This window comes from Tamandua tetradactyla, chromosome 18, assembly GCF_023851605.1.
Source record: "Tamandua tetradactyla isolate mTamTet1 chromosome 18, mTamTet1.pri, whole genome shotgun sequence".
In the NCBI taxonomy this organism is placed as follows: domain Eukaryota; kingdom Metazoa; phylum Chordata; class Mammalia; order Pilosa; family Myrmecophagidae; genus Tamandua; species Tamandua tetradactyla.
Genome location: NC_135344.1, coordinates 9,419,125 through 9,430,097, shown reverse-complemented (window position 1 = coordinate 9,430,097; position 10,973 = coordinate 9,419,125). Strand labels below are relative to the sequence as shown.

At 36.0% G+C, this 10,973-nt stretch overlaps 1 long non-coding RNA gene across 3 annotated transcripts; it reads left to right on the top strand.

Moving 5' to 3' along the window:
• The first annotated feature begins 1,039 nt into the window (after positions 1-1,039).
• On the top strand, positions 1,040-10,387 carry LOC143662512 (uncharacterized). Of its 3 annotated transcripts, none has more exons than XR_013165370.1 (4): positions 1,040-1,196; positions 1,475-1,613; positions 3,060-3,120; positions 10,239-10,387. It is a non-coding gene; the product is annotated as an uncharacterized LOC143662512 (long non-coding RNA). The 3 variants fall into 3 exon arrangements; XR_013165369.1 differs by having other exon boundaries at positions 1,472-1,613; XR_013165371.1 differs by having other exon boundaries at positions 1,472-1,752.
• Positions 10,388-10,973: the final 586 nt, after the last annotated feature.

The following is a 10,973-nucleotide window of genomic DNA, read 5'->3' as shown; positions in this document are numbered from 1 at the left end:
TTGCCTATTTTTCATGGAGTTCCATATGCTGGGGCTCTGAACCAGATTAACTGGATATGATTCCTTGAGTCCACCACTGAAGGCTGTTTGACCTTCAGGGATAACTCTGATAATAAATACTAACTTCCTTTTAGAGTGGTGTGAGAAATATCCAAAACTTTGACATAATTAAAAATCTATTGTCACCATGAAAACTGGCATATTTTAAACAACAAACATTGGGTACCATTGTCATCAGCGTTTATGGTTTGTTATCTCATTTGAGCTTCACCTCATGAAACACCTGTCCTGAGATAGACTCTTGTTTCATGTGAAACGGAAGTGACTCAGGAATATACCCCATTTTATTCTCTATAAAACATGTCTTTTTTGTCTTACTCTTCAAGACCGGGATTTTTTTTTTTCTTCTCCCAGTTTTAAAAGCTTGGACCTATCTCTAGCTAGTTTTTCTTTCACATCTAGTTCCTCATTAGTTTCCCTTTAATGCAATAACATCTTGTATTTGGATTGTACTTTATGATTTTGAAAACATTTTTTATTTCATTCTTTTAAAATCCCCATGAGTCAGAAAGACAATTGTATTCAATATTAATTCAAAAAGAAAAATAATGTTATTAAGGATTATGATGGGGCAGATATGAATCTAGCTTCCAGACAATAAAAATGAGGATCAAAACCCAGGTTACTGAAAGTTTCCTAACTCCTTACCATGACCCTGAGCTACCCACCCGCTGTGTCCTGTTTATCTCCTCTATCACTGCTAGACAATCTTATCAAAAGCACACTGGCTTGCGGACCTAAAGCTGTCCCAAGTGTCCATCGTACAAATTCTCCAGCATTCACTTGCCATGTGGCTTGTCTCTCCCATTTATTTCCAAAGGTTTCAACTCCCAAACCCCATTGTGATCAGGCAGAAACATTTACCTTCTTTCATATATTCTGCATTTATTTCATCATGTGTCTCCACTCATTCCATTTTCTCTTTGTGGAGTGCCATTCTTAGAATCTTGGGATTGTATAAATTCTAGATATCCAATCCAGAATGCAAATCTTCTCTGTATGCTTGTCTTAGGCAGCTTAGTAATTTATGCTTCTGAACACTTTTTCAAGTCTCACACTGTTTGCAGTGTGAACATTTTATTGTTCAATTATTTCACATGTTTGACTTCTCTCTCCTCCACTAGATTGTAAATCTGGTGAGGATGTGGCCATTTGGATGATTATTTTTTTATTTACCTGACACCTAGATGATAACATCTACTTTATCAATAACTCCTGGATGAACATTTAATGTTTTCAGAAAGCAGAGATAATGATTTAGTCCAAAAGGAAGCGATTATAGTGGGAATTGCTAGGACATTAGTGGTCTGGGGTTTGCAGTGTTCCCAGGAGCACATCAAGTGACACATGTAACTCTAATTAACATTCCTTCTGATCGTGCTCACTTTAGACATGGGTTTTTGTCCTCCAGCAGGGCTGAACACAATAGAACCAGGAGGTGCTCTCACTATAGCCTTGGCAGCAACCCCTCTTCCTCCAGCCAAGCCAGAAGTTACATCAGACATTCCAGAACTGTGACTCATTCAAACCAAGTGCTCAGTATGTTTCTAAAGGTAGGAAATGAGAGCTGCCTGGGGACACACACATATGCCCAGGGCATTCCTTTAATCTCATGCAATGATAACTCTGTGGGAAACTGGGAAATAAATAGATTTATGACTGTGTAAAACCGATCCTAACATAAACAAACAGGTATATCTTGATTTTTCCTGTCTACAAGAATCATATCTGGTTTTACATGTTATTCTCAAAAGAGATTGGAAATGATAGTGGCAGTTAAGAATGGATGCTAGTATTATTTCAGTTCTCACTTATGTCAGTCTTTTCTATCAGTCTAAAACTTTTTGACTTTCGAATTAAAAAATTCAGCTTACTATAACATGAATTTCATTCTAATAGTCAACATCGGTGTTGATCGGTTTTATAAAGATAAAGATGTCTTATTTTTGTCTCTGATAAAGAATTTGCAAAATTTACAATTTTGTCTCTGATAAAGAATTGTAAATGCATCTCATCTGAAGAAAATGGATATTTTTACATGGCAAGTATGACTGTTTTTAAAAGTAGCTACTATACATTCAGATATTCTTCTCAGAAGCAGGGAACTGGTATGTTTTCCTGAACTGATCCCAAGAATAATTCCCCACTGTGGATTTTTGGGACAAGTGAAATCAGTTCCTATGACTTTTTCACTTATTTCTCTGGACACCAAAATCAAATTTCTTCATGATTTTCTTTTTCTTATTGTAATATAACTATCAAATATCCAGTTCTGTATATTAAAGGGGCGAGAATGTGGAAGAAGGTGAAAGATGCAGTGTTTTAGCAGTGTGGAACCAAAAGTTATTCTCACTGAGGACAAAGCAAAGGGAAGCTGAATCCACTATGGCAGGACTGATAGAAGGACTTCCCTCACTGGGCAGCATCTTAAATTGAAAGTGTTCTAAGGGCACTGTGGTTAATGAGTCTTATTTATAGGAAGTCATTTAAGTGCCAACTTAACTTTTACATCATGTACAACGGTGCCTTGGCCTGAAAAGGTAATAAATAAAAGTTGTCTGGGTCTGAAATGGAAATTAAGGTTACAATGTATCTGCTATGAACTCATCAAAAGAGCTGGAAGATGAGTAATTATTTCTTTCCTAGTGAGCAAGAGGAAAATGAGGCAGGAAAACCTACTCAGAAAGAAAAATAATATTCCTGAATGGCAGACCCCTCTTTTCAATAAGATGTGTTAATCAAGCCAAAATACACAGCAGATATGACAGCTGAACAACTGGTTGAAAAGTGAGAAGTATATTGCCCAACTGAATGTTTTATCCAGGTAGGAAAGCAAAAAGATTTTTTAAATCAGATTACCGAGGGCACTTGCCTGTTTAGAAAGCCACTGAGGAGTGGTGGTCACTGAACGGTGGCATGTAAGGAAAAAGGGGAGAAGTGACAAGTATGACAATTTTATGCAAGTTTGACATTTTCATAAGTTGAATTCTCCCTGGCAGCAGTGAGGGGAACCTGGCAATTAACATTCAACTTTGCATCATCTGCAGTGAGCGCACACAGGTAAGTTTCATGCGAGCACATTGACACATTCACCGTAGAAGTAATTTGGGGATTTCTAAGCTTCTCAAAGAGTGGTTCTCATTAAATTAGATTTTTAATAGTTGAGCTTACTTGTTTTGCATATGATGCAGCCTAGAATAATGTTTCCTACTTTCCTGATGAGTAATTCAATGTTAAAATCTCAGAACTTTGCTGAAGCATCTTTTCTGCAAAACCTTGCCTAACTCCCTCCTCCTTCTCCTCCTGACAGAGTAAGATTGTTTTCCCATCATGTCTTTGTAGGGTTCCTGTCTGTTACAGAGTTTATCATATTGTGCTATAAATTTGCTTGTTTCCTCTTCTGAACAGGAGCTCTCCCTACTTGAGCTGTCGCCCACATGCCAGTGGGGTGAAGTTGGAAGCTGACAAAGTAGACGGTGGTTTCAATAGACGAGCTTGTGCTTTCTGTCAAAGAAAACAAACTAATTTCCTTATCATCCTATGTTTTTTCAGTTTATCTTTTCCAGTTCCAACGTCCTACCTTATGCAAAGTCATACTCATTTGCCCAAGTGGGAGGTACGCATGCACATGTGTGCTTCTGCACGCATGTGTATGGGGCGGGGAGAGCTCATGCTCCCCGTATATGTTACACATGTATGTAACAAAATAATGCCCTGTCTTTCTCTTGGCAAATCTAGGTACTCAGCCAACCAATTAATATTATGGAGGATACAACAATCCTGATGTGGAAGTGAACAGAATGCTAAACTTGTATTCAACAATGGGGGATTGCATCCCAGTATTTCCAATCATAAGCATATCACCCTGGGAAGGCCATGACAAACTCTGCATGAAAAGAATGCCCACCTTAGAAAGCTACTGATAATATTAAATCAGATAATATTCATGAAAGATCTTCAAACATGAATCCTCATATTAATGTCAGGACTTTTTCAGGCACAGTCTTTTAGACATACTCTTTCATCAATAATATTGCATTTTAACTAGCATTTTCATTACTACATCTTCCACAGTATTAAGAACTTCTCAAGGTCAAGACTCAACAGTATGTGGCCCACAAGAGGTGCTTAATAAAGATTTGTTCATTAACAGAAGTACCCAGTACTACACAGAAAGAGAGCTTTGGAGGCGGAATGCTGCATTCCAGAGTAGATCATGTAGCTCATATTTCTGGACACTGCCCTAAAGCACTAGCTTCACTCACACTGGCTGTGCCGACTCTGGGAAATGGACATTATTCTTTTTGGATGCACAGATGCTCATCACCTGTGCCTATGAAAATGTGGTGCATGAACCCTTTCTAAGTGGGAAGATGAACTGAAAAGTAACATCTCTTGAGTACAAGTGGGAAGATCAGGAGAAAATAACATCTCAATCTATTCATTTACTATATTCAGCAATGTGATTTCTGGTTTATAAGAAAGATGTTGGATCTGTTACATAACTTTATTACTATAGTACTTTAAAATTATTTCATTTTATAGAGGATTTATTTTAGTAAAGATGTTTTAGAGTTTGCAAACAATCGTGCAAAAAATACAGGATTCTTGTACATCCCTGCACACTAACATCTTGCACTGGTGTGGAGCTTTTGTTACTACTGATGATATCACCTTTAAAAGTAATTGTACAAATACTTTTACAGTAGTTACCTCTGTTTCATTTGATCAAAGATTATTAAAATAGTTCTATCAGCCACAATTTGCATTAGGTATGCTTTTTCCCATACACCATTCTCTTATTACCACTTTGTATTAGTATCATACATTTGTTATAAACCATGAATGAACATCATTGTACTTGTACTATTAATTAAGTTCATCATCTACAATAGAGTGCACTTGCTGTATGGTCCTATGTTTTATCTTTTAATCTTTATTCTTCTAATACATACATCCTAAAGTTTCTTCTTTTAACAACACTTACTTATACAGTCCAGTGTTATTAAACACACACACAATAATGTGTTACCAACCCCACCATCCATTTCCAAATCTTTACCATCAGCCTAAATACAAATTCTGTACAAGTTTCAACTCCCCATTCTCTAACTCCAATCTATGTCCTGGTAATTTATATTCTAGTTGATAACTCTATGAGCTTGCTGATTCTAATTAATTCATAACGGCGAGATCACACAAAATAAGTCTTTTATGTCTCACTTATTTCACTCCACATAATGTCCTCAAGGTTCATGCACATTGCCTCATGTATAAGGACTTCACTCCCTTTCATGGTGAATAATACTCCTTCAAAAACATATTTTGTTTATCCATTCTTCGATTGATGTACATTTGGGTTCTTTCCGTCTCTTGGCAATCGTGAATGATGCTGCTAAGAACATTGGTGTGAAAATGTCTGTTCAAATTGCTGCTTACAGTTCTTCCAGGTATATACCTAGTAGTGGGATTGATGGCATATGGTAATTCTATACCTGCCTTCTTGAGAAATGGCCAAACTGTCTTCCACAGTGGTTGCACCAGTCTACATTTCCACCAGCAGTGAATAAGTGCTCCTATTTCACCACATCCTCTCCAACACTTACAATTTTCTGTTTTTTTTTTAATAGTGGCCATTCTAATAGTGTAATGATTTATCTCAATGTGGTTTTAATTTGCATTTGCATTTCCCTAATAGTAATGATATTGAGCATCTTTTCAAGTGCCTTTTAGCCATTTGTATCTCCTCTTTGGAAAAATGTCTATTCAAGTTTCCCCCACTTTAAAAATTTGGTTGCTTGTCTTGATTTTTGAGTTGTAGGATTTCTTTATATATCCTGGATATTAAACCCTTATTGGATATTGGTTTCAAAATAGTTTTTCCCTTTGATTACTTTGTTTATTCATTTTCTTAGCATAGACTTTTGAAGCACATAAGTATTTAATTTTGAGCAGGTGCCATTTATCTTTTTTCTTTCATTGCTTTGGGTGTAAAGTCTAAAAAAAACATTTCCTACCACAATATCTTGAAGATGCTTCCTCTTATTTTCTTCTAGGAAATGTCTTCTGGTCAGTCCTGTTCTTATGTTTAGGTCCCTAATCCATTTTGAGTTAATTTTTCTATATGGTGTGAGATTGGGGTCCTCTTTCATTCTTTCGAAAATGGACGTCTCCTTCTCCCAGCACCATTTGTTGTAAATATTAGCCTTTCCCAGTTGAATGAACTTGGCAGCCTTGTCAAATATCAATTAGCCATAGATGAGAGGGTCTATTTGTAAACTCTCAATTTGATTTCATTGGTCAATATATCTGTCTTTATGCCAGTACCATGTTGGTTTGACCACTGTAGCTTTGGAATATGCTGGAAAGTTAGGAATGTGAATCTTCCAAATTTGTTTTTCTTTTCCAAGATGTTTTTACTTTTCAGGACTCCTAATCTTTCCAAATAAATTGATAATGAGCTTTTCTTTTTTGCAAGTTAGGCTGTTGGAATTTTTTTTTTTTTTTTTTTTTTTTTTTTGGTATGTGCAGGCACTGGGAATCAAACCCGGGTCTCAGGCATGGCAGAGAACCTGCTGAACCACTATGGCTGGCCCAAGCTGTTGGAATTATGATTGGCCCAAGCATTGAATCTGTTTATCAACTGGAGTAGAATTGACATCTTAATGATATTTAGCCTTCGAATCCATGAAGATGAAATGCTCTTCAATTTACTTAGTCTTTTAAAATTTCTTTTAGCAACGTTTCATAGTTTTCTGCACATAAGTCCTTTACATCCTTGGTTATATTTATTCCTGGATATTTGATTCATTTAGTTGCTATTGTAAATGGGATGTACTGTTATTTCCTCCTCAGATTGCTCATTACTAGTATATAGAAACATTCTATATACTAGTAATGATCCTTGAGTGTTGCTCTTGCATCCTGCCACTTTTCTGAAATCATTCATTAGTGCTAGTAACTTTGTTTTAGATTTTTTAGGAAATTCTATATATAGGATCATGTCATCTGCAAATGGTGAAAGTTGTACTTCTTCCTTTTCAATTTGGATGCCTGTTTTTTTTTCTTTGTTTGTTTGTTTGTTTTCCTAACTGCTCTAGCTATAACTTCTGGTACAATGTTGAATAGCAGTGGTGACAGTGGGCATCCTTGTCTTGATCCAGCTCTTAGAGGGAAAGCTTTCAGTCTTTCACCACTGACCATGACATTGGCTGTGGCTTTCTCATATATGCCCTTTATCATTTTGGGGATGTTTCTTTTGATTCCTGTTTTTGGAATGTTCTTTTCAGTAAAGGATGCTGGATTTTGCCAAATACATTTTTGCATCAACCATACTGATCATGTTGTTTTTGCCCTTTGATTGCTTATGTGGTGTATGACATTAATTGACTTGCTCTTGTTGAGCCATCCTTGTATACCTGGAATAAAATTCACTTGATTATATTATATAATTATTTTAATGTGCTGTTGGATTCTATTTTCAAGTATTTTGTTAAGGACTTTTGCATCTATTTTCATTAGAGATATTGGTCATTAATTTTCTTTTTTGTACTATCTTTATCTGGCTTTGATATTAGGATGATTTTAGCCTCATAGAATGAGTTAGATAATATTTCCTCCTCTTTAACTTTTTGGAAGTGTTAGAGCAGGATCAATATTAGTTTTTCTTAGAATAATTGGTAGAATTCACTTGTGAAGCCATTTGGTCCTGGCTTTTCTTTGTTGGAAGGTTTCTGATGACTGATTTAATCTCTTTGCTTGTAATTGGTCTGTTGAAGTCTTTCTTTCTTCTAGAATCAATGTAAGTTGTCAGTGTCTTTCCAGGAATTTGACCATTTAATCTAAGTTGTCTAATTTGTTGGCATACAGTTGTTGATAGTATCCTCTCATAATTTGTTTTTTTTTTTCCCCTGTGGGGTCAGTAGTAATAGCCATCCTCTCATTTCTGATTTTATTTATTTGCATCATCTCTCTTTTCTTCTTTGCCATTCTGGTTAAGGGTTTGCCATTTTTGTTGATCTTCTCAAAGAACCAACTTCTGGTATTGTTTATTCTCTCTATTCTTATTTTATTTTAAATTTCATTTATTCCTATTCTAGTCTTTTTTTATTGCATTCTTTCTCCTTGCTTTGTGGTTAGTTTATTGTTCTTTTTCTACTTTCTTCAGGTGTGTAGATAGGTTATTGATTTTAGCTTTTTCTTCTTTTTTAATGTAGGCATTTAGTGCTATAAATTTCCTTCTGCACTGCCTTTGCTGCATCCCATATGTTTTGGTAAGTTGTGTTCTCATTTTCATTTGTCTTGAGATATTTGCTGATTTCTCTTGCAAATTCTCCTTTGATGCACTGATTGTTTAAGAGTGTGCTGTTGCTTAACTTCCATATGTTTGTGAATTTTCCAGTTCTCCTCCTTTTATTGATTTCCAGCTTCAATCCATTATGGTCAGAGAAAGTACTTTGTATAATTTCAATCTTTTAAAATTTATTGAGACTTGTTTTGTGATCCAACACGTGGTCTAACTTGTAGAATGACCTGTGTGCCCTTGACAAGAGCATACACCCTGCTCTTTTAGGGTAAAGGGTTCTGTATATGTCTGTAGGTCCAGTTCAGTTATCATATTATTCAAGTTCTCTGTTAACTTATCAATCCTCTGTCTAGATGTTTGTGTATTGATCAGAGTGGAGTAATGAGGTCTCCAACTATTATTGAAGAGACATCTATTACTCTCTTCAGATTTGCCAATGTTTGCCCCATGTATTTTGGGGCTCGGTGGTTAGGTGCATAAATATTTATGATTGTTATTTCTTCTTGGTGGATTGTCCCTTTTATTAATGCATAATGTCTTTCTTTGTCTCATAACAACATTGCATTTAGAGTCCATTTTACCTGATATCAGTAGAGCTGCCCCAGCTCTTTTCAGGTTACTGTTTGTGTGGAATATCTTTCTCCAACCTTTCACTTTCAGTAAATTTGTGTCTTTGTACGTAAGGTGAGTCTCCTGTAGACAACTTATAGTTGAATCATACTTTTTTTTATCCATTCTGTCAAGCTGTGTCTCCTACTGGAGAGTTTAAGCCACAAACATACAATATTATTACTGTAAAGGCAGTATTCACTGCGACCTTTTAACTTTAGGTTTTTAGACGTCATATGATATTTTTCCCTCTCTCTCTCTCTCTTTTTTTTTTTTTTTACCTTTTTAGTTACCTTCATTGATTAGTTTCATTTCTATACTTTACTCTAAACCTCTCTGTCCTGACTTTTCCTATCTCCAGAACTCTCTGTAATATTTCTTGTGTTGGTCTCTTGTTTTTGTTTTCTTTTGTTTTTTGTTTTTGCATGGATAGAAACCGGGAATCAAACCACGGTCTCTGGCATGGCAGGCAAGAACTCTGCCTGCTGAGCCACCGTGGCCCACCCTGTTGGTCTCTGGTTGATGAACTCTGTCAGTTCCTAATATCTGCAAGTATTTAAAACTCTCCCTCATTTTGAAGGGTAGTTTATCCAGATAAAAAATTTGAGGTCAGCAATGTTTTCTCTTACAGTGGTGCCTTTAATATATCCACAACCGTCTCACTGCCATGGCTTCTGATAAGAAATTGGCAGTTAGTCTTATTGTGATTCCCTTATAGGTGACAAATCATTTAATGACTCATTTCCAATTTTCAGTGCCCTTGTTACATTTTGTATGAATTTTGGAAACAAATTTTGAAAGTCACATGAGATATGTTTTTAAAAAATCCTTCACCAATTAAACTACTAAGACCAAATGGTTTGTTAACAGCTGGGAAAGCAGTTGGGATGGGGAGACAAAGTGAAATCTGACTAGAAAGAGATGTTAAGAGAAAACTGAGAAGCAACAGAAACTTAGACTCATAAGGAACAATTTAACAGGTAGGCCTTTGGGAGTATGTGGACATTTCTAAGGCTAAGAAAATTGCTAAAGGAGGGAGAAGATAAATCTTGAAAATCATGAAAACCTGTGGATTAACTCCTTATAAATGAATTCCCAGATATTTAAGACTTTACTGTGCATTTTACTTAATATTTGAAAATCTGAGATCTAATTCTTGTTCCAGAGCTCAACTATGTACATATGTTGATACACTCTAACTTATTCTATTAAGTAATTATTTGGTGTTAACCGTATGTAAGTGACTGTGTTCTCAATGTATCAGAAATAAAACAATAGATTGGATTCTTGAGTGACAAAGACTGAAAACGATTGAGAAGACTTATGAAATTCTCAAGAGGAACATGTCTGGTGATTGCTCCTACTGAGCCCCCACAGCTGCCTTTTCTGTCACTTCTGAAGCCTGCTCGATTGAAGAGGTTAGCAATAGCATTTTCATAAATAAATTCTTCTTTTGCTCAAATTGGTCAGATTTGATTTCTGTTGTTTTCAGTCCAAAACTTCTAAGCAATATACAAGTTGCTGACAGTAGCAGCTAATATGTTACAGAATAAAAGATACCAAATTGGTTGAATTGACATAGGAAGAAAACAATGAGATTGTTCTATCCTGCTCTGGAAGTTAGCCTTTCGTATATTTGGAGACTATGTGCCTATCAGAATTTCAGCTATAAAAATTCAACATGCTGAGCAAAACTGGCTGGTTATTGAAACTCCAGAAAGATCTGTCCAAAATGAAACAAGAATCAGTTGAAGCTGACCAGTCTGGTAACAAAGAAAATATACATTTTTTAAAAGTTAGGCAACTCTGCCTATGACCATTACCCTGCCAGAAAGGAAGGTAGGAAACTTGCAGAGTAGAAAAAAATGAATTATCTGTCCGGAGATAAATTTAGGGACAGCAAAGTGGGTATGCAGATGACACGAGGGCCACCTGGCAAAGCTGCCTAAGTAGCAGCTCCCAGGCTGCATGTGACCGGCTCAGAGAGGACGCGGTCACT